Genomic DNA, 24,256 nt, shown 5'->3' with positions numbered 1-24,256 from the left:
GTCCCAGGGACAGGCTGACAGGGTGGCTTCTTGGGTACGGCTGCTGCGGTGACAGTGGCGGTAGCATGGCCACAGTCTTCTCAGTCCCCTGTTCCTTCACTGCCCCTCCCCCACAGTCTCTCTCCCTCTTCAGCCCTAGCAGCTCGGCTCTGGGCGCCCGGGGCTTATTAGGGGCGTGGGGGCGGCGGGGGCGGGTGCAGGTGCCTCTCGAGAAACATGCAGACGTGACGCATTTCGCAAAGGGGAGGATCGAGGGCTGGAACTAGAGGGGGGTTGGGAGAGGGGGTCGTTTAGTGGCAAGCGGCCGACCCCCCGCGACAACCCTGGCCTGCCCAGCTTCCCTGCCCATAGCTGCTGCGGCGGTGTGGTCGGGAAGCTCTTGGGGCGCGGGCTGCCGCTGGGCTTCCCCAGCACTCAGCGCCTTTGCGGAGAGGAGATTGCCTCTGCCGAGTCGGGGTGGGGCTGGGGGCTGGGGTTTAGGGGAGGCACTCTGCCCGCCAGGCTGTCCCGGCCATGTGCTGGCACACTGCTTTGCTGCCTTCTGCATCTCCAGAAGCCGGCAGGGGTTTGGGTGGAGATGCCCAAAGAAGGCCCGCCCATTCTCCTGGGGGTGCAGGGCGGGGGAGGAAGCGGCTGCGGGCTGGGAAGGGGGAGGGGGTGTACAAACCAACTGGGTGTGAGTGGTAGCCGGGGCGAGGGGAAGAACCTTCAGGGTTCTGAACACCCCCTCCCCCATGCCCTGAGGCTGTGAATCCTTAAGCCTGTACTCTTTAGCCCCCTCCACTGAGATCAGTAGGGAGGGATGTGATTGTGTGTGTAAGTGTAAAGCCCTTCCATGAGGTTTGGTCTTTTGCTCAGTTTACTCCTTACAAGGTCCTGATTCCCTTGTCTCCCATTCCTATGCTTCCTCTGCGAAGTCTGGAGATCAGGGAGGGGAGGATTTTGGACAGAGTGCCTGTGGCTTTTAGGTGAGGTTCTACCGAGTGCCTGGAGGGCGGCTTAAGAAGTTTTCCTGCCGAACACCTGCTAGGAAGAGGAGACAGAAGCTGTAGGAGGGTGTGCAGGCCTTAGAGTGCTAGCAGCACTCCTCTCAAAGCAGCTCTGTTTTAAGGGCCTACAGGTTGAAACCAGCAGAGAGCCTGCTTTCTGAAATTTCCTTTGTGGGAAGATGTGCAACCTTATCTACCAGTATTCCTGTAATGGTTGATAGGGGCAGAGTTAACCCAGGAATAAAGACATAGCTTTTCTTTCTTTGGCTGGCTCTCCTTATTTCCCATAATCTGAGGTTTCCAGGCTGGGCTTCCCAGGGGGTCTAGCATCTCTATAACATATTGCTCTAGTGAGATAGGATTCCAAGACAAGTAGAAGTACTTAGTATCTTCTGGGCCGGGAACCCTTGGTGGCACTCTGGTACTAAGTTAAGGAAGTAGCAGTAGAATTGAGAGGGTGGGGAGTAAGAGGGCAAAAGACCTGGGTTCTAATCCAGGTTTTGCCATACGCACAACTGTGTGCTTTTGGGTAAGTCCCCTCTTCTTTGGGTTTCACTTTTCCCCGTTTGTAAAACCAGCAAAACACACAAGGTAATTTCTAATGTTTTATCTGGGTCTAACTGTCTCTGATTATCTTGGCTTGGGACTCAGGTGGAAGTGGGTTGGGAAAGGCAACCAGTTTCCCTTTGCTCTGGGGTCATTGAAGCTCTGGGAAACCTTTTATCTAGTCACCTGACTCCTTAGTTCACATTTTCTTCTCTCCAAGAATACCCTGCTCACTGCTAACTGAAAATCTCTTGAGAACTCAGAGCCCTAACCTTTCTGTGGGGGCCTAGAGGGGCAGTCTGAGGGGATTTCCTGATCTCCTCACCCTTATTAAGCCCCCTTAGAATCCTGTAGCTCACCTCCTCCATGAATCTCCCTCCTTAATCCCCCCAGTTAGAAATGATCTTATTCACTCTTCAGCACCTCCACTTTGCTTCCATTGCCCAGATGTGCTTAATGAGGTATTATTTTGTTATATAAATACTTTTGTCTGTGTCATAACCCTGTGCTAGAATGAACTCCATGAGGATAGGGCCTCTCTTCTTCCAAACTTTGTGTCTCTCCCATATGTGTCTCTCTATGTGCTCATTGTTAAGTGGTACTTAATAAATGTTTATTAGTTGAAGGAGAAGTAGTGTGGTGTAGCTGATAGAGAGTTGGCCTCAGAGTGAAGAAGGCTTGGGTTCAAGTTCTGGGTCAGTTGAATGCTATCCTTATGACCAACAGTGGGCAAGTCATTGAACTTAGTGCCCTAGGCACCTGTCTAAGGTTATGACCCTGTAAGTTGCAGAGCTGGCACCAGTCTGAATTAGTAAAGGGAATTCACTGGGAGTTCCCTATGCCAGTGAAATCACAAGTCTGGACCAAGAAGTCAACACTTCATTGAATTGGAGGATGTAAGCAATGTCTCTGTGAAGTGGGTAGGAACTTTGGTCAGGAGAACAGTGTTTATTTCCAACAAATATCACTGAGAAGTAGATTTCAGGATCTGAAATCTGGGAGAAGGGGAGAAGAGATAGTAAAATGATTGGGATAGCTGAATCTTGAGTGGAACATGGGGGAGGGGCATCCTACTATCTTCTTAATTGACCTTAAGCTCCATGAGGGCAGGTACCATGTGTCATCTAAGCTTTATTTTGCATTCCACTGATCAGTGCTAAGTCAAATTGGATGGCTGAGTGGGTAAACCATCCTGGCCCACACATTCTCTCTGACATTGTTGGTTTGAGACCAAACTGGAGCACTTCTCTTGAAAGTACTTTGGGGTCAGTCTTCAGGTGAAGGTGCCTGGGAGGCCTGTAGTTCAGCTCTCAGGTTGTGGGGCTCTTCTGGGCTACCCTAGCCACCAGTTGTCATCTTTAATCAGGCCTCTGGCATCACTCAGTCCCTGAGTAGAGATGAATACGTAGGATCAGCAAGTCCTAGGACTAGAGGATTGTACACTGAGAACCAGCAGGGACGATAGAGTCTATCTTGCCCAACCCTCTCATTTTATTGATGAGGAAACTGAGTTCCAGAGAAGGGAAGTAACTTGCCCAAGGTCAAACAGATCATAAGCAGCTTGCCTTTCTTCTCTTAGGGTTCCCTATGTGTTTTATTCTGAGTCAATATGACCATGATCTTGGAAGTCCATTCTTGCTTTCTTGGGATAATATGGCAGAAGGTGTTAGAGGAAACAATTGGTAGGATATTTAATAACGTGCTTCAGTTTTATCTTGTTTCATGTGAACTTGGGCAAGGCTATGACCCTGTAGGCCCCATTAATTTCCTAACTGGTGAAATGTGTAGGAAGGACACAGAGGATGAGGAGTCAAACCCATAGAGAAAGTCAAGAGATGCCATTGAGTACCATTGAGTTCAATCCCAAAGGGATCAGAGGCCTGAAAGCTGTGGAACTGGGAAGTATGATGGGATACTCCTGGAATGACATTGGGCTCCCAAGGCCAGGTATGTATTCTCAGGAGTGAGAGAGAGAGAGTGGTAGGAAAAGCACAGGCACAGAACTGTTCACACTTTGGGAAAATGGGACCAGGGAATGATTTGAGAACAGCTTTCTCTCCATCTCTGGCCCCTTACTGTGATTTCTAAACCCTTGGACAATCTAATTAGGCTAATTCACATGCACCTGTGTGAAGGAGAAGCTGTCCTTTCTTGCCACCATCAGAGACTCACGGAGTGTTAGAGCTGGAAGGCTCCTTAGAGATCATCTGGCTCAGCCCTCTCTTTTTTACATCAAATCCTGGGGAGAGCTGCCACTCAGGTATCCAGAACAGCTCAGAACTGGATGAGGATAGAACTTCAGAACCAGGGCTCTTCTGACCAGGCTCCTTGCCCAGTCCTTGGAGAATGACAGCAGTTATAAGAGAGAATCTGAGACAACCTCTCTACCAATCATGGATGACCTTCCACCCTTCCCTGATAGCCAAGAGAAGGCGCCAGCCAGAGGCCATTGACTTTGATGGAACTTAGTTGGAGATCAGTGAGGGCTTTTTAAATTGAGAGGGCTGATCAGGCCAATCAGAGCTGACCCACCTTAAAAGGCAGCAGCACTTGATGGCCTTTGGCTTCTGTTGCAGCAACTGTTGCTATAGACCTTTTTGGGGATCTGATGCATTAGCATTTCAGCTGTGGATCCAAAGAGATAATATTTGTAAGGTGCTTAGCATAGTGCGTGGCATGTGGCACTGAATCAGCCCCACCCTGTGGTTCCCTGGTGATACCCTGTAGGGAAAAGAGACCCAGATACAGGTAGCAGTAATAAATGAGTTTTATATTGTGCTGTGAAATTTATGGAATGCTTTACATTCTCTATCTTATTTGAGCTTCACAATTAGCCTGTAAGGTATTATTATTATCTTTATTTCATAGATGGAAGAAACGGAGACTCAGAGATATTAAGGTGATGTGTCCTGAATTATATAATTACTAAGTGTAAATTAGTTGCAACAGGACATCTGTTCCCTTCGGGCAGGGACTTTTTCATTTTTGTCCTTTATCCCCAAGGGCCTAGTACAGTGCTTGGTTCACAGGAGGTATATACTTCTATGTTTTTTGAATTGAATTGCATTAAATTGTCTAAGGCAGAATTTGAACCCAGGTCTTTCAGACTCCAAGGCTAGCACTCTATTTACTCCATCCGGTTTCTTCAAAAATGGACTTAGTCACTTACTGTCTGACCTTGGACAAGTCGTATAGTGTCTCTGGGTTTTAGCTTTCTGAGGTAATAATGCACTCTCTGTCTCATGAGGTTCTTGTGAAGAAAGCACTTTGTTAACCTTAGAGCACTATAGATATTATTATTATTATTATTATCTTGGCCTCTAAGAGGACTGAGTCTAAGGATCTTCCTTAAATAATCTCATCCTTGCCATATTGATTCATGGTGAATGCAAACTCCCCAGTCTGCTCTACATGCTCAGTCCTTTGTGACCCAGATTGGTGACCTTGAGACTGCCGCTCTTAGCCTACAACATTGGCTGGTTGGCCTAGGCATAGCATGGAATCTCTGTTACATGGATGAGCCACATCCACTTCCAAAGGTCCTTGTATCCTTGGTGTCTACTGGCCCTGGCCCATTTCTTGCTTCTCTATGAATTTCTCATGATCAGCCAATTCCTGCCCTGTATGGAGGTTTCAGAGCTGCCATTGGTGGAGAGGGAAAGGGGAAAAGGGAAATGGGGACACAGGACTTTGCTTCTGAGGCCACGGTGTCCCTCTTTCATCATCTGTACTTGTCATAGAATCATTGCATCATATTTAAACAGCATTTCACGGTCTGAAGGAAATGTTAGTTTGATTCCTTCATTTGATCTTTACAATAACCCCGAGAGGTAGATGCTCTTATTATTTCCATTTTACTGATGAGGAAACTGAGGCTTAGAAGTCCAATGACTGGCCTAGGCTCAAAGAAAGAGTCAGAGGTAGAATTCAAACCCAGATCCTCCTGATCCCAGTGGTCTAGTCACTGCTATCCTGCCATATATAGGATGATAGGATTTAGAGTTGGAAGAGACTTTTGAAACTGTTTAGCCCAGCCCCACTCCCTTGCATTTTATAGATGAAAAAACTGAGACCCAGAGAGGTTACATGTTTTATCTGAGGTCTTACAGGTTGTAAGCAAGCAAGGATTTGAACTTGGGCTCTGAAACTGCTCATGTTTTCCTGGCCTTTGTCACATACAAAAGGGAGCCCTATCTCTATATCAGGAAGCTGAAGGTTTAAGGGCTTTATGGGTTTGCTCAGCAATAGTGGGCAGAGTCCCCGACTGGGCAGGAGGAGCTTAGGCCAAGCTCTGTCACCTTCTCCTCTAGGTAATCAATCAGCTAATCAATATGTACTTATGTGCTTTTACTAGGTGGCTGGCAGTCTCCACCTTGTGGGATGCCTATTCCAGTTTAAGTGAGCAATCAGTGCTTAAGTATCTATTAATATCACCCAGGATTGGCACTGTTGAAACATAGATGGAAAATAAGTCTCTGCCCTCAAGAGGCATATTGTCTAGAAGGGGGGATGAGGCATATATGTAAATAACTGCAATAAATAAACAAAATATGTAAATAACATAAAATACACAACAGTAACTATAACAGACACATAAATAGCAGTAATAAATAAAATACACAATAATTAATAAATACACAAATAACTTGTAATAAATAAAATATATAATAACTGTAATAAGCAAATAAATAATAAACAAAATATGTAATTATAATAATTGTAACAAATAAATAAAATACATACATAACTGTAATAAACTCCCAGAGGACAGGAGCTGTCTAATTTCATCTGTGCATCCCTAGCTCCTAAATGTTTTCTGATGGCAGTCACTTGTCCAAGATCACACAGGTAGTAGAGAGGGGATTGGAACCCACCTTCCCTGTTTCTGCATCCAAAGCTCTGAATGAAGTGTTGAAACAGCCTCTTAGAATCCCTGATTGCCTTCACTGCTCAGTTTAAGTATTAATTTCTATAAAGTTTTTCCTGATACTAACCCCTTCTCCCCAGGGGTAGAACTTTGTATATAGTATCTCAAAAATCTCACTGCTGCAATAAGATTTGGGGAATACTTTGTGTATTTTGTGTGTGTATCTATCTAAGTACATATTGTGCACCCCTCCTCTTCCCCCATCCTCCATCCCTTCACTAGAATGTGAGCTCATCGAAGTCAGCCTTTGTATCCCTAGCACCTAAGACAGTGCCTGGCACAGAGTAGGAGCTGAATTGATTTTGTGGTTTGATTGATAGTACGATGCAGAATACAAATGCTTCGAAAAGACCCAACATTGGTTTGAGAAATGCAAGTAGGGAGATTGCTTGGAGCTGGGAGTGGGTCAGGGAAGGCTTTATGGATAAACCAACCCCAGAAGTGGGCCTTGTGGCCTCCTAGGGTCACAGGCTCATAGATTTGGGGCAGGAAAGAACCTTAGAGGCCATTTAATCCAGTCCCCTTTGTTTTCTTTTTCTTTTTTAAACAAAGGAGGACCCTCAGGATCAGACTTGTCCAAGGTAACACCATTAGTATGTGGAGTTTGCCAAATATACAGGGGCAGGCAAGAGTAAAGTGAGAATAGCTAGTATTCCTGTTTGGTTCCAGTTCCAGGCTGGAACAAAGAGTCTGAGAAAGAGAATAGTCCAAATGAGGCTGGAAAGGTATCTGGAGACATCATGGAAGACTGTGAACATCAGACTGTGTTTTATTTGGCAAGCCATGGGGAGATACTGAAGGTTTTTGAGAAGAGAAGAAACATAATTAGAATGTGATACATCATTATAAAGGATGAATTGAAGAGGGGTGAAGCTGGAGGCAGGAGGCAGGAGGCAGGGAGGACAGTTAGGAGGCATTACATGTATCCAGGCAGGAGGTAACAGACACCCAAGTGGGTAGCACTAGAGTAGAAACGATGAGAGAGGTTACTTGCCCAAGGTCACACAGATGTGGAGCCTGGATTTGAGCTGAGGTCATAGTATCCTGGGACTGAAAGGGTCCTTAGAGATCATTGAATCCAACCTGTTGTTTCATCGATAAGGAACCTGAGGCACTGGGAGGTGAAATATCTTGTCCAAGGTCAATTAAGCTAATTAAGTAGCTGGGGTGGGATTCAAACTAAGGTTTCATGACTCAAATTCTAGCCAGAAAGGTCCCTTGACTCCAGATCTTGCTACTTTACCAATTTTTTTTGTCTCCGTATCCCCATGCTGTCTGAATCTGCCAGTGAGAGAAAGGATTTTGAAGGAGTGTATCACAGAGAAGATGACAAAAGGGATATGTTGATGCATATAATGTTGTTCAGTCGTGTCCAACTCTTCATGACCCATTTGGTATTTTCTTGGCAAAGAGTCTGGGGTGGTTTGCCATTTCCTTCTTCAGTTCATTTTACAGATGAGGAAACTGAGGCACACAGAGTAAAGTGACTTGCCCAAGGTCACATAGCTAGTAAGTATCTGAGGCCAGATTTGGGCTCGGGTCTTCCTGACTCTACGCCAGGTGTTCTATCTACTGTACCACCTAACTGCCTCGGATGCATATGTTGGGGAAGAGAATAGAAGAGGGGAGAAGAAGTAATGTTCTGATCCCACTGGGGCACTTCCTGCTCAGGAAAGGGCATGTGGTTGCCCAGCTGCCTCTGCATGTGACTCAGGGGCTGGCTGTTTGATTGTCTTGGTCCTGTGCCTTGCCCCTGAATCTGATGGGCAGTGAGTCCATACCCCAGCTGACAGAAGGAGGTGGCTGGGGCTTTAAATTGGGCCCTGCAAGATTTGTTCCTAGGTTGAGATTGCCATGATATGATGGCAAATTTAATTTCAGTGGCACTTTGACATTTATAAGGTGCTTTCCTTGAAAAAAATATCTTGTGAGATAGCTACCACTCAAATCAAACAATAAGCATTTATTAAGTACCTACTGTGTGTCAGCTACTGGGCTAGGTGCTGGGGCTGCCAATACAAAGAATGAAAACATTTCTGTTTTCGAGGAGCTTATATATCCTATTTGTGGAGACAGTGTGTGTGAGTGTGCACTCACACTCGTGTATGTAGAATAAATACAAAATAAATAATAGGCAGTACAAATATGGTGATCCCTGTTTTGCAGATGGGGAAACTGAGGCTCAGAGAGGTTTAAATGATTTGCTCATGCTCACCCAGGAGATGGTGCACTGCCAGCAGCCTTGTTGGCCTGCTGCCATCGATAGGGCTTTTTAAGTACACAGTTGTCATGTGCGTTTGTGGCCTCAGGTGGATGGAACCCAAGTTTATTTAAAGCTCCAGCCACTGGCAACAAGTCCAGCCCTCCTTGAGTGCTCTTGGTCTTAAAGAGAAGAGCCAGTGACTGCAGGGCCCTCCATCCTTCCCAACAGGAGGCTTGCCCTCATTGCCTCGCTAGCCCTGGATACTATTTCTATTTTTGTCATGGAATCAATGGCTATATTTTAAAGCAGTCTCCAAGCCCTGGTGGCCCCACATCAGTCTGTAACTAGGCCCGCCAAAAGGTGACGACTTCTTTATGCTGGAGGTGGGGGTGCAGGGTGACGGCAGCTCTTCCCCCTGAGTTTGCTCTTCTCCAACTGTGAAGCAGCTGCCGGGATGGGGGTGGGGATGGGAGCTGCCTCTTAGAAGGATTCTCTTTCACCTTTGTCTAGCTTTCTAGTCCGCCTGTCTTACTGACTGGAATGCTAGGGGCTTAAGTAGTTCTCAATGAAGGGCAGAGATATCTCGTTCAGAGATATTGCAGGAAGATCCCAAAGGCAGAATGGTACATTGGAAAGAGGGCAGGATTTGGAAATCAGAAGACTATGTTCCACCTCCAGCTTTGTCTTTTGCTTGGGCAAGGACCTGGGGCAAATTGCTTACCCATCTCCTAGGCCTCAGTTTTTTCATCTGTAAAATAGGGGGATTAGTCCAGATGGCCTCTGAGGGTCCTTCCATATCCAGCTTGAGACCCATGATCCTCTACTTCTAAGTTGCAGAGAGACAAATTTTGGCTTAATATTGGGAAAAGCTTCCTAACCACTAGAGCTCTCCAAAAGTGCAGTGCACTGCCTCAGAGGCCATGGGCTACCCTAATTGGAGGGCTTTAAGTAGGAGATGAGTTCCTTGAGTTTCTTCTGGGTGTGACATGAAGTGTTGCTCGTGGTGACACCATGCACAGGACTGAGGGATTCTGTGTGACAAGGAAAATGATATGCCATAAGTGGGTGAGTCTAAACTGAGAGGTGAGGTGCTGTGCCATATTGGGCAGAGCTTGGAGTCAGGAGAGTCTGGATTCAGATCCCTACTCTGACACAATCCTCAGTTCATGACATTAGGCAAGCCATTTAACTTCTCTGGGCCTCACTTTCCCCATCTGTGGAATGGGGATTAAATAACATTTGCAGCACCTACTTCACAGGGCTGTTGGGAGTCCTATGTGAGATAATGTACAAAGGTGTTATACTAAATGTCAACCGTTATCAGAAAATCATCCAGGATCTTGCTAGGGAGTCATTGTAAGCATTTAGGCATAGATTGATTTTTTAATTGGTATAGACTATAAGCTCTTGGAGGACAGGGTCTTTTGTCTTTATTTGTATTCCCAGAGCTTGGCACAGTGCTTACTTAGCACATAGTAGGACTTGATAAATGCTTATTGACTGAGTATTGAGTAACTGAACCACCTTGAGAACCAGGTAGTTCTGGAGAAGAGAAGTGGAACCAGGTCAAGGAAAAATTCATTTGCTGCCTTTCAGGCAATGGTCACCGGATTGTGGCCAGGTCCCAAATACTGCTCTGTCCTCTAGGACCAACTCTGAACATCCACCCCATGGGGGAACCACGAAGACTACTCACATATACAGTATCCTGAAGGATTTGGGTGCATTAGAGATCTCCTCGGTGCCGTTAATCCTTCAAGTGCTACAGGTTACAATGCTTTGAAATGCTGTGATTCTTGTGCTGGTTTTTCTTAAAATCTTCCATGGAGCTTCCTCTCAGCACACTGGATTCTTTTCTCAGATTCATTCAGTATTTTATGAATCCACCTATAGCCCTCTGGACTCTCTGTCTGTCTGTCTTTCCCTTGCTCTTGCTTCCTGACCAACTCACCTCCATTTTGGTCACATTGCTTTGATAATATCTTGCTCATGGTTCCCTGTTAGTAATTTGTGGTTCTCCTTTTTGACCCACCGTGGGCAGTTTGGAATTTTCTGAGAAGTATTCCACAATTTTTAGCTAGTCATTATCTCTCTGTGTGTCCATCCAACATATATCCACTAGGTTGCCAACAACAATGTCTGAGCAATGTGTGGTTTTCATCCGCTTTATTTTTCTTATGTGGATTTCTAGAGCAATCTCTTTTGAATGACCAAATATACTTTCTTTGTCCAACAACAACATTTTCAGAGGTTTTAAAATGTGAACTGTTAAAATTCAAATTGAGCCATATTTTGTATTTTCTAGTATACTTGATGCTGTTTTTTTTTTTAAGCACTGAATGTCCTTATCTCCACAATGATGGGGTCAGATGAGATGATTTCTAAGGTCCTTTCTAGATGTTAAAATCTATGACCTTGTGACATTTAAAAATCTGTATTCCTCCCCCCCCTTTTTTTTCCCTAGTGGCCTATTTGTGGGTCCCACAGTTTAAGAAGTGCTGAAGGGGACGTGAGTGGAAGAAGTTTAAGAAGGCCTGGGTACTTGAAAGCATTCTTATGCTTTCCATATTATTATTTCCAATGTTGGTTAGGAAGTTTTTGTATATCACTTGTATTGTTAGAATACACCATCATCTTCCTTGTTAAACTCCATTGGCACTTTGTCTGATTCATGGTGAGCCTGTGGTCCCTTGTCATCATGTTTGGCTATTCGTGCATATAATATGTAATTCTAGAGGGAGGGAGGGAGGCAGAGAGAGAGAGACAGAGACAGAGAGAGAGAGGGAGAGGGAGAGAGAGGAGAGGAGGAAGAAGAGGAGGAGGAAGAAGAAAAGAGGGAGGGAAGGGAGCTAGGGAGAGGGAGAAGGAACACCACTGGCTTAGGGACCTTCAGTGGCAATAGGGAGAACATTTGAGTCCTGACTTTTTGTAATAACTGCTCACTATGGTATAGTAAATTACTGTGGTTACTGGGAACTGTTTCGGGATGAGGAAAACAGTCAATCAGCAAGTGTTTATTAAACACCTACTATGTGTTAGATTGAGGCCATCTCTCAAACATGTTTATACTTTCAAAACAGAAGTTGAGATCCATTAGGTTTTCTGGCTCACTCTTCATCCCACCCACCCCCTTTCTCTTTCTCCCCTTTCTCTATTCTTCTTTTTCCTTCAACAAACATTCAAACAAAAATTCAACAAGTATTTATTAGGTTCTTACTCTGAGTGCAGATGAAAACGACAGTTCCACCACTCGAGCTTATAATCTATCATTGGAAAAAAAATATATTCACAGCTAATTAACTAATAGACAAGGTAGGTTGTTATAGGGCCTTGTGGTCCAATGGATAGTGCTAGACTTGGGTTTAAATCCTGGCCTTGTCACTTACTATTTGTATAACTTTGGGTAAGTTGCTTAACTTTCTGGGTCTCAATTTTGTCATTATAAAATAAGGGAATTAGATAAAGTGGCTTCCCTTTCTCCTTGAAATTCTCTGACCTAGAAGAAGGGACCCAAAGTGCTCTCAGATAACGTGAGGAGGGAGAGGATACTTTTGGCAGAAGGGATCAAGGAAAGCTTCATGGAGGAGGTGGCACCTGAACTGAGGCTTGAAGAGAAGAATTCTGAAAGACACAAAGAGGCAACATGTTGCCACAGAAAAAAAAAAATGAACCCAGAGGACCTGGGTTTAAATCCCTGCTCTGTCACTTATTACCTATACATAATGACTCAGGCAAATCACTTAACCTCCCTGTGCCTCAGTTTCCTCCATCTATAAAACAAAGATGTTGGTCCCTTCCTTAGATCTCTGATTCATCCCAGACAAGGGGGGCAGACAGCCCCTGTTGAAGAGATGCAGTACTAGGCTCGTCTTGCCCCTCCTCTTCCTCCCTTTCAAAGTTGGGCACCCTCCTATGTTTTTCAATGGATTTTGAGCTGAGATGGTTATTGAACCACCCTGCAATTTAACATGCGATTTAACATCTAAAGCCATTGGAATGATTGGATCAAGCCTTCATTCTTCATTTATTTATGGCTGCCCCTGGCCATGTGAGAGCTGTACAATTTCCCTACGTGTGGAAGCTATGAGATTATAAGGTGGGATTTTCTTTGTGGAAAAAAAGAAAATGGAAGCCTATAGTATTTTTTAAAAGCACTCATTTCAGATCTGAAGCCATTTTGTTAATTTAGGAGCACAGACACATTTTGGTAAGACTCTCATCTTCATTAAATTTAATGTATAAGCCATTCTAGTTGCACATTATTTAGATATCATCTGTGGAAAGTAAAAATTGGGCAACCAAATAGTGCGCTACCCAGAGACGGGCTTAATAAATGTTTGTCAAATGAATAAATGACCTTGATTTGTGCCTTATAAAATTATTCCATTTGGCATATTAAACTTCAAAGTATATTTTATTTAAACACAAGTTTGCTAATTGAATTTACTTTGAAATGTTTAAAAATTTTGTTCAAAATGAAACTAAAAGCTGATTTGCTTTGACGGTTCTACTTCTCTTAGTGTTTTTTTTCTCACTTAAAGAACAAAAGCAATCATCATAGGATAACAAATACATTATTAGGTTTTCTGGACCTGGTACTTTCTAAGGTGTCAAACGCATATAGAAAATGCTCATTTTCAGAGTAGGATTGCAGTGGAGGAGGTGAGGTGGTGGTGGTATTACTCCCCAAGGCACTGAATCGGTGGGTTTTTTTTAAAAACCATATAGAGCTTCATCTATTCAGTCTTGTTTTTCTGAGCTGTCACTATCAGCAGTTTCTGCTGCTTCTGCTTAAATTTTGATCATCTTCCATTCAGTAGGTCTTTATTAAGGAAGTGTCAGACATGGTGTTTGGCACTGGGGATATAAGAATAAATATAAACAGACCTTGTATTCAAGGAACTTTATATTTTACTGGGCAGCAGGGAAGAGAGGAGGAGATACCATGTATATAGATAAGTCAAAACAAAATCTATTCAAAGTCATTTTGGAAAGGGAGAGTACACTAACACCTAGTGTGTGTGTGGGAAATCAGAGCAGTCCTTGCAGTGGGAAGGGGAAAAGCCCACTCCTTCAAAGTCATTTAATACAATTTTTGCCATACAGATCTTTATCTATTCAGTCTTTTTTCTGAGCTGTCACTATCAGCAGTTTCTGCTACTTCATATTTATCTTTTTCACACCCTTCTAAATCCTGAAGCTTTGTTGGGATTGAGACAAGCTTTTCTACCTGTTTATATTAGTTTATTTTTGGCACTGATGTATTACTAGACAAAGCAGGTTTTTTGTTTTTATTTTTTATATATTGCAGAAGATAGAATTTGAAGTAGGTAAGATTCGAGGGGTCGCCAATTCGGTTCCATTATGCATCATGCAAAGACCTTGCCATTGTGATTATCTTTGGTAATAGTAATCAAAATGACATTTATATTCTGTTTTAAACGTTGTTAAGCATCTTACATTTCCCTGTGTAGTAAATAATACAGGTATCGTTAACCCCATTTCCCATATGAGGAATTTGAGGCACAGAGAGTTAAGTAACTTGAGATTAAGCTGTAGCCACACAGCTAGTAAACATGAATGGTAAGATTTGAAACCAGGTATCTCAGTGGATAGAGCTCTGTGCCTGGAGTCAGGAAGACCCAAGAGTTCAAATCTAGCCTCAGATACTTACTAGTTGTGTGAACCGGGGCAAGTCATGTAATCTCTGTTTGCCTTAATCTACTGGAGAAGGAAATGGCAAACTTCTTCAGTATCTTTGCCAAGAAAAACCCCATGCACAGTATGGTTCCTGGGGTAAAAAAAGAATCAAATAATGACTTAATAACTACAGTCTCCAGCTCTCTATATGCTGTATCATACTGTTTCTCAGAATTGTAGAGGGGATGTGTTTGGAAAAATACCAGCCCATATTTCTGGACCAGGTGACTTAAAACTCTTGGACCCTCACTTTCCTCATCTGTAAAAGGTTGGAGTTGGACTCAGTGATGCTTCTCTAAGGTCCTTTCTGGCTCTCAGTCTATGATCCAGACTCCTAAAACATGTCACATGTCCTGCAGCTTCTTGAATGTCCCCTCTCAGCAATAAGTCCTCGGTGAACTGTTTGTCCTCTAGTCCAGTCTAATGTAATAACGGTGTTCTCATCACATCTCTGCCTTGGCTCTTGAATCCAAGAAATTCTCAGCAGTGGGGCCTGCTTGACAGCACCATCCTGCCCATTTCTTAATAAAGTCTTTCACTTTACTTCTATTCCTGTAAGCGGAGATATACTTAGATTCTCAGCAAACAGTTGATTTTATCTGGGCCATTTGGTAAGGAGTGTCTGACAAGAGTGCACTGTCTAATTTAGATGCAGTGACTGGTGAAGAAATGGGCGTTAGAATCTTCAGGGAGTTCTGTAGTTGAACCCAGAAGACATCCTCATTAGGTACAGCATTTGTTCCCTGGCTGGGTTCTTGGAGGTTCTCAGCCCTTACCTTGTTTTTCAGTCAAACCCAGTCACCAAAGTTGTGTGGTCACTCTTGTCTGGGCACAGATCTGTCTTATTCTGCTATTTTTTTGCCCGAGAAAGCCTTTCACAGAAGGACTGTTGGAAAAGCAGTTTGGTAGGCGTTTTGCAGTTACTGGCACTGGTGTTCTGGAGTAACTTTAAAATATCTGTATCTATATCCATATCATATCTCTTTCTATAATAATCACACACATACATAGCTTTTAAATTTATGCGTTTTGTTTTTGCATTACATACTTTCTAAAAATATCTCCCCCTCCCACTAGTGAGCCTTCCCTTGTAACAAGTTACAAAAAAAAAAACAGTTCAGCCAAACCAACCAATACATTACCTGTACCTGGCAACATACCCAGTATTCTATAGCCATAGTCTCCCACCTCTGTAGTGATGGAGGGAAGGTAGGTTTTCTCTACTCTTGCCTTTGTAAGAGCTTTGCCAGGCTTCTCCCTTCCTTTCCTGCTATTCAGAGACCATCTTAGCTCCAAATAAAGCTGATGGAAGGTGGGGGTTGGTAGAATTGATGGGATCATAAATTTAGAGCTGGGAAGGATATCATCTAGTCTAACCCTCCAATTTTCCAGATAAGAAAATGGAGCCTCAGAAAAGTTAAGGGACGTATAGTATGATAGAGTCATAGGATTATAAGTTTAGAGCTGGAAGGAACCTCAGAGGTCATAAACTCATAGATGTAGAGCTGGAAGATACCTGAGAGGCCATTTTGTCCAACACTTTAATTGTCCATATGCAGAAACTGAGACACAGAGAAGTTAAGGGACTTGCCCAGGGTCACACAGCTAATGTGTCTGAGGTGTGATTCAAACCCAAGTCTTCTGGACTCCAGGTCCAGTGTTCTAATTATTCATTGCACCATGTTGCCTCTTATTTACTGGTTGGTAGCAAAGCAGGGATTGGAATGTAGCTTATCAGACTCCAGATGCACTGCTTTCCACTACACCATGTTGAGACCTTAGTACGTATTCTTCCATAGGTACTGAAGTTACAACTTGAATAGCTTTTGTATTTCACAGTTTTATGCCCCTTGAGAGATCTTTTTTTTTTTTTTGGAAGGGGGTCCAACTTCATGATATCATAGAAAAGTAACCTGAGGTTGTGGAGTGAGCTTTCATTTATAGTAATCCACAGAGATCTTCCTGCAGTATTAGTAACAATAATAGCTGACATTCATATGGTGCTTGAAGGCTTGCAAAATGCTTGACCTCCACAAGCTTATTTGATCATCAAAACAACCCTATAAAGTAGGTGCTCACTTTAGCCCCTTTTTACAGATGAGGAAATTGAGGCTTAGAGAGGTTAAGCAAGTTGCCCAGAGTCATGAAGCTGATAAGTATCTAAGGCAGATTTTGAGCCCTGGCTTTTCTGACTCCATATCATAGCCACGCAGCATCACATGGTTAATGTTGGTCTTTTGTGTGGCAAGAAGCAGTTTGGAATTGTTAAAGAGGCTGCACAATTTCCCAAATACAATCTTGCCTGTCCATCTTCTCTTAGCTGGTTTTGGCAGCTAGGTAGTAAGTACAGTGGATAGAGTGCCGGGCCTGAAGTCAGGAAGACTAAGTTCAACTCCAGTTTCAAACACTAGCTGTGTAATCCTGGAGAAGTCAGTTTCCTCAGCTGTAAATTGGGAATATCTCACAGGGTTGTTGCGAGGATCAAATGAGATAATATTTGTAAAGCATTTAGCACAGTGCCTGGCACATAGTAGACCCTTAATAAATGCTTATTCAATCTATCCATCCATCTGTCTGTCCATCTGCAATGCCTGTTCAAGCTATGTATGTGAACTGACTTAATAGGCTGTCCATCCAGATGGATGTTATACTCTGGACAAAATACATTAAAATTTTTTGTTTTCATGATGAACTTAAGCATCCATAAAAAAAACACAAACATTTGAACACATAAAGAACAAAACAAAACAAAAGAAAATGTTTGTTATTTACAGTTTGTTTTATGAAAGGGAAATGTGTGTTTTTCATCCACTCTGTTTTATCCATGTGGATGGTTAGACCAACCTTTTTTCCTGTTGCTATGGATTTCACCAAGGAGGCTTCCTAATGTTCCGGGGTATGAAGCAGTTAGTACTCTTTCACCTTTGAATCACAAAATACCATGATCTCAGACGAATCAAGATTCCAAGTAACCCAAAGGGAAATGGGAAGCTGCAGCTGTGGGTGTAAATAGGCTGCGGCAAAGTGACTTATGTGGGAGAAGTGGCGTAAAAAATTATTGAGGACAAGAGTGACTGGAAAAGGAGGTAGGCTGGGCATAGAGCTAGAATGAGAGACAACAGCTGAATAACCCAAATGGTACACTGTTCTTCTTCCCCTCAACTCCTGAGATATGAAAAGAACCCGAGGGAGGGTTCCATGGTGTTGGGTGAGTTCTCAGTGGAGGATTTATGGAAGAACATAGGTAAGTGAATTATATCCAGTGACAAGGCATAGAAGAACTGAGTTCAACCTCAGTAACAGAACTGGCCATCAAATTATTTTTTTATCCCTCATTATCTTGCTTGCTACTTTCATGTTCTAATCATCACCCAGCAAAACAGATGTCACAAGTCCTACTTTCCCTAGGATAGCCATCCATATTTCAGATTGGATATAGGGGGTATGTGGAGTGAGAAATAGTGAGGAGTAGATGATGACACCCAGGTTGAGACCCTGGGAAAGTATAACCTTGGGAAAGACACCCTACCTCCCCAGGGTCCAAATTCTTATCTGTAAGGTGCTAGACTAAATGACCTCTGACATCTCTTCTGGCCCCAGTTCTAGGACCCTCTGCCACATTATTATCTCAACCCAGTGAGGTAAATAAAACAGAAATTTTTATCCCCACATTACATATAAGACATTGAGGCATAGAAGACTAGGAGCTAGTGAGATGTGGGTTCCTAGCCTGATCCTGAGGTAGAAAGAGTTCCCATATTGACAAAATCACAGATCATAGAGACTTGATTTAATGTGTAAGTGAAATGACTTTTGGGGGATTTAGTTTAGTTTATAAGCTGCTATGTAGTTTAAATGTGGATTCAAAACCACCACCACCAGCCATCCACCATCAGATCCCAGGCATCACCACATAACCCAGTATCTGGTAGACTACATCTCCCATGTGAGGCTGCCTTTCATAGTCTGCTGCCTTTCCTGCCTGTCACTCAAGAAAATGAACAAAATTTCTTCTACAAAGTAATGGATTTTTCTTTGTCCACTGTGTTTGACTTTTGCATTAATTTTCTTATGAGCCTTACCCCTCATTTCAACCTGATTGTGCAGAAATATCTAAAGCACTGTGATATTAATGAGACACAACTGTGGATCTTAGGATTAAATGGAACCAGGAGCCAATTTCGGTCAGGTAGCAGCTACTGACTGATTAGTCTTTCCCTCTGCTACGCCCTCCCCTCCCCTCATATAAAAAACCAGGAGCGGGTCCCTAGCAGAGTCCTGTTCAGCCTGAGTAATGGGGCACATGGTATGAAAGTTACCCTTGTAGAATGACAGTCAGATAAAAAGCAAAAAAAAAAAAATGGAGTGCAGCTTGAATTACACACCAGCATTGAACACGAGGGAGGGAGGACAAACTGCAGAGGCTCTGGGAGCTGGCATAGACAGGCAGCAGCAGGGATATCTACACAGGACTAATGGAGTATTCTGTGCAGTCCCCTCCCATTGGGGAGCCATTTAGAATGGAATTTATGTCCTGGGGTCCCTGGAATAGGAATGGGAGAGAGAAGGAAGGGAAGAAAAGATCGGCAGGGGACGGGTGGAGAGACAGAGAGAGACAGAGATAGAGGGAGAGACACATACACAGAGACAGAGAGTCACTGAAACAGAGTAAGAGAGACACAGAGAGAGAGAAAGAAGGGAGAGGGAGAGAGAGGCATAGAGAGAGACAGGAGAGCAAGACAGAGAGAAAGAGAAAAAGAAAGGAGAGAGGCAGAGACAAGCAGAAGGCCAGAGAGAGAGAGAGAAAGAAGGGAGAGGGAGAGAGAGGCATAGAGAGGAGAGAAAGACAGGGAAAGAGAGAAGAGAGAAAAAGAAAAGAGAGAGAAGAGAAAGGAAAGAGAGAGAAGAGAAATGACAGGGAGAAGGTGGAAGAGAATGGAAAGCTATAAGAAATGATGAATATGAAGAATTCATAGAAACTTGGGAAGGCTTATATTAATCCAGAGTGAAGTAAACAGAAGAAAAATGTAAATGATACCTGTAATAATGTAGGAAAATGTCATTGAAAAACTTCATTATTCCAGAGGATTTGACGGTGAAGCATGCCTTCTGACTCTTGGCAGACAGGTAATGCACAGTAGGTCTGGAATAAGGTATTCATTTTTAGGCCTGGTCAGTGTTGCTTTGTTTGATGGTGTTTGTTTCAAGAGAGGGTTCTGTTGGTGGACAGAGTTAGTGGAAAATGTCAGTTCTATGAGAGAGCAAGAAAGCGAGGCAGAGAGAGAGAAAGAGAGAAAGAAGATAAGGGAGGGAGAGGAGAAATCCTTCAGTCTTATGAGGGACAAGACCAGTCTTCATCTTTTGACTCCCGACCCACACCAGCATCCTTGCTGCTGCCTCAGCTGCTGTTACATGGTTGCCGCAGCTGCCCCCTGCAATATTGTTTCACCTAACTCATAACTTCAGAAACAACGATGGCCTGGGTATGCTGATGCCTGATACTTAGCCTTACAGAGCAGGGCAAGTCTGCACTACTGGTTCAACACTGCCTGGTGATTGTAATTTGGGGAGTTTCTTCAAGATTGTCCTTCCTCAATACCTCTTTTCTCCCTGCTACCCTCCTCTTAGTTGGTGTCACAGTTAATTAGCATAGTTTCTCTTTGTTCATCCAAGTCATTATTGAAAGTTAACAAAGAGTATCCCCTGTGGTGTAACAATCTCTCATTAAATCTATTTCCTCAGATAGGCTTATTATTCATTATTTTCTTTAACAAATTCCATGTTCCAGACAAACTGGCTTTCCTGCTGTTCCTTACACTTCCCATCTCCCATCTCCAGGCCTTTGTATAGGTTGTCACTCATGTGCAGAAGGCACTCCCTTATTACTTCTGTCTCTTAGAATTGTTTGTTTCTTTTAAGGCTCACCTCAAGCATCACTTCCAACATCAGGCCTCCCACCTCCTCCATTATCTTGATTTTGCATATACTTATGTTTGTAGTCATTATTTCCCCCAATAGAATGTAAGCTCTTGGAGGGCAGGGACAATTTTTGTCTTTGTAGCCTTAATGTTTAGTACAAGTCCTGGCACATAGAAGGCAGTTAGGTGGCTCAGTGAAAAGAATTCCAGGTCTGGAGTCAGAAAGACTCATCTTCCTGGGTTCAAATCTGGCCTCAGACACTTCCTAGCTATGTGACCCTGGGCAAGTCACTTAAGCCTGTTTGCCACACTTCTTCATCTGTAAAATGAGCCAGAGAAGGAAATGGCAAACTACTCTAGCATCTCTGCCAAGAAAACCCAAAATGGGGTCACAAAGAGTCAGACGTGATTGAAATGACTGAACAACAGTAATGGCACATAGTAGGCACTTAATGAACACTTGTTGATTGATTAACCTCAGGCAGTTCCTACTCTTCTGTTTTAGAAGGCCCATTGCACTAATATGTCAAGGAGAGATTGTGGCCTAACCATTTGTCTTCTTGTAGACATCTAAACTATCACTCAATGAAACAGAAATCATGTCTAAACTCAGAAGTGAGTGGATCTGTGGTTAACAGAAACCACACACAAGAACCATTTGGGCAATGTTAATTTCTTGCCACAGCAATGCAACAGTTTTATCTGCCAGCAGTAAGTAATGTGGAATATCGGTCCCACTATAGACAGCTTAAGAGAAGTATCATGGATAGATTGCTGAGCTTGGAGTCAGGAAGACTAGGTCTGTAACCATGGGCAAGTCAGTTTACCTCCTTGATTATCAGTCTGCTCATCTGTAAAGTGGGAGTGATAATGGCTGTTAATACCTACTTCATATGGTTAATGGGATAATATATGTAAAACACTTTGCAAACCTCAAAGTGCTACATATATTTGTTGTTATTCAGTCATGCCCTCTCTTTGCAACCCTTTATGACCCCATATGGGATTTTCTTGGCAACTATACTAGAGTGGTTTGCTATTTCCTTCCTATTAAATCAAGTGAATTAAGGCAAAGAGAGGTTAAGTGACTTGCCTAGGGTCATACAGCTAGAGTCTGAGTCTGGATTTGAACTCAGATCTTTCTGACTCCAGACCCAGTGCTCTATCTAATGAGCCATCTAGCAGCCTCTTACTATGTACATGTCAACTATTATTAATTTTTTTTGGGGGGGGGAGAAGGGAGAGATAATATTATGTCATAATTTGAGTGTTGGAGTTGGAGTCAGGGACCCTCTAGGGTAAAATCTCATCTCTGATACTTATTAGTGGGGTGATTGTGAACAAATCACTTATCCTTTCTGAACCTCAGGCTACTTCCTAAAATTTATCTACTACTTTATCGCCTAGTGGAGGGAGTTTGCAAATCAACTGAGTCTTAGCTCCTTGGTGAATAGCAGGAGTAAGAAATCTTCAGTAACAGAGAGAAGTTTTGAGGAAAAAGAGAACAAGGACTTAAAAGAGGGTATTGACTAGGAAAAATCAGAGGAGAGAGACTATTATTTTGGAGGGGCAGCTGGAGAGAGAGCCTTGAGCCTGAGCTGGGGGAAAAGGAACAAAGGGAGTGGTTAGGTGACAGGCGTGGGCGGAAGAACAGGAGCCACAGTGCTTAGTAGTAGGAGGAAAGGATATAAACAGCATCAGTAGTGATCAGAGGCAATCCTGGACTTGAAATGGTGGGTTGAAATTAGAAGGGAAGGCCAAATGGGAAAGGATTTGTTATTCTGGAACAGCTGGCCACTGATATCCATCCACGTCTTGTGGATGCCCAAGCTCAGGCTGCCGCTGTCTATAGCTTCTCCTCTCCTTTTCCCTCCCTTCTGCACGTTGATCTCCCCTAGTTTCCTTTTCTTCTCCCCTTTCCCATTCTCTCCCTGTGTTTTCTGCCTCACTCCATCTTCCCGCCTTTCAGCTCCCCATTCCCTCTTTTCTTCCCTCCTCTATCCTCCATCTTCTCTCTTTCTTGTCATGTATATTATAAAGGGGTTTCTTGAGCTTTCTTTTTTTATTACTATGAACTTGATGAATTTGAACAAAATCAGTATTTCTTTATCCAAAGAATAAAAAAATGAAGATTGTGCATGAAACTTGGAGTTTGTTATATACAGCTTGTATTTTTAAAAGTATGTACTCAATTTAACATAGTAGTTCTAACACCCCCTTGCCTATATGTGTCTTTCTCTGAACTTCCTGCTCATATCTGTATGTTTTTTAAAAAAAGTTTCATGGAACTCTTCTTTCTTTTCTCTGTGTAGACATTTACTATCGTTACCACGCCCCCCCCACCAACTCTCCACAATTCCCATTAAAGTCCTCCATTATAACAAGTAAGGAGTATGGACTAGACCTGTGTTTAACTGGTGTAGGAAACTTCCTGGTGAGGCAATTCCTTCCACCAGTGCAGGTTGGCACCTTCTCTGCATCTCATACTCTTGGAGAATTGCCTAGCAGAGGTTTCAGACTCACAGCCACAGGGACCCACAAAACTTTGAATGTAGGCTGAATCAGATTAAAATGTAATTAGGAAATGTTTAACAAAATGAAAATTCAATACAGTATAGATAATGTTAATTTGTGGTTTTCTAAGTCAATACACAGCCCACAGGGATCTGTTTCTATTTGAGTTTTACACCATGGGCCTAGAGCAGGAGAGATTAAATGATTTGCCCAGGGTCACACAGCCATTATGTGCAGAGATGGGATTCTAACTCAGTTCTTCTTGACTGTTGGGAATGACTCTTCCCACAAACCATGATGCCTCTCATAACATATAAGCATAGGCAAGGAAAATAAATCAATATATTATGTCTCAAAATGTATGTAGAGAGGATTTTTTTTGCCAGGTTGTTTGGACTAGATGGTATCTCTATGGGAAATTCTATGATTTTGTGTCCCTGTCCATCTTTTCGCTGTGCACTTAACCTTTTCCCCCAGGAAGCTCCTCATCAGGGCCCCAGGACTGTTCAGATTGCTGGTTCCCTCTGCATTCATCCACCACATCTAAGCTGCCTCCAGTCGTGCTTGTCTTTACCCTCGTTCCATACTTCCATTCTTTTATGAGATGCTTTCCACCCCCAGCCCTCTTTCTTTGAATTTGAACTTGACCAGGTCAACAATGTCTTGGTCCTGGAAAATGTATGTTAACCCATTAACACATCATCCCAAAATGACTTTCCAAAAACAGACACTCCTTCTTTAGCATTATTCCTGTATATGTTGTCTCCCCCATTAGAATGGAAGCTTCTTGAGAGTAGGAGCATCTTTTGTATCCCCAGTGCTAAGCACAGTGTAAATGCTAAGCATTTAATAATAAATGTGTATTCATTCATTCTCTTGTTTATTCCTTCTCTTTGTCCTTCCCTTTTCTTCCCTCTTCCTTCCCATTTATCCTGGTCTTTTCCCTCTTTTCCTTCATAGTGGATTTCCATCAACCAAGCAAACAATAAACATTCATTAAGTGCATACTATGTGCTAAGCACTGGGGATACTAAAAGAGGCAAAAGCATTTCTGTCCTCAAGAAGCTTACAATCTAATGGAGGAGACATCCTGCAAACAAATATAGACAAAGCAAGCTGTATACAGGATAATTAGGAAATAAAAGAGGGAAGGCACTGGAATTAAGAAAGGTTAGGGAAGGTGTCCTGCAGAAGGTGGGATTTTAGTTGAGACTTAAAGGAAGCCAGGGAAGTTAGTTGGAGCCAAAGAGGGAGAGATTGTAGGCATGGGGGAAAACCAGAGAAAATGCCCCAAACCAAGAGATAGAGTATCTTGTTCTCTCTTTCTGTCTACATTGATAATTGGAATTCTTAGTGATGAGAGAGATTGTTGGTGTTTCCCAAATAAGAGGCACTTAAGAAATGCATATTGAATCAAATTGGTGGGCATATCCTGAATCCCATTTTGGGGGAGGGAACT

At 43.0% G+C, this 24,256-nt stretch overlaps 1 protein-coding gene across 3 annotated transcripts in view; it reads left to right on the top strand.

Annotated features, from left to right (window-relative positions):
* The window catches only part of CAMK2B (calcium/calmodulin dependent protein kinase II beta), a 295,350-nt gene that overhangs the window by 470 nt on the left and 270,624 nt on the right, over window positions 1–24,256 (top strand). The gene's annotated exons all lie outside the window — the stretch shown is intronic.

The sequence above is a fragment of the Vombatus ursinus genome, unplaced genomic scaffold (assembly GCF_900497805.2).
Source record: "Vombatus ursinus unplaced genomic scaffold, bare-nosed wombat genome assembly UNPS02000580.1, whole genome shotgun sequence".
Lineage (NCBI taxonomy): Eukaryota > Metazoa > Chordata > Mammalia > Diprotodontia > Vombatidae > Vombatus > Vombatus ursinus.
Note: the sequence above shows the minus strand (reverse complement) of the source record. Positions and strands in the feature narration are given on the sequence as shown.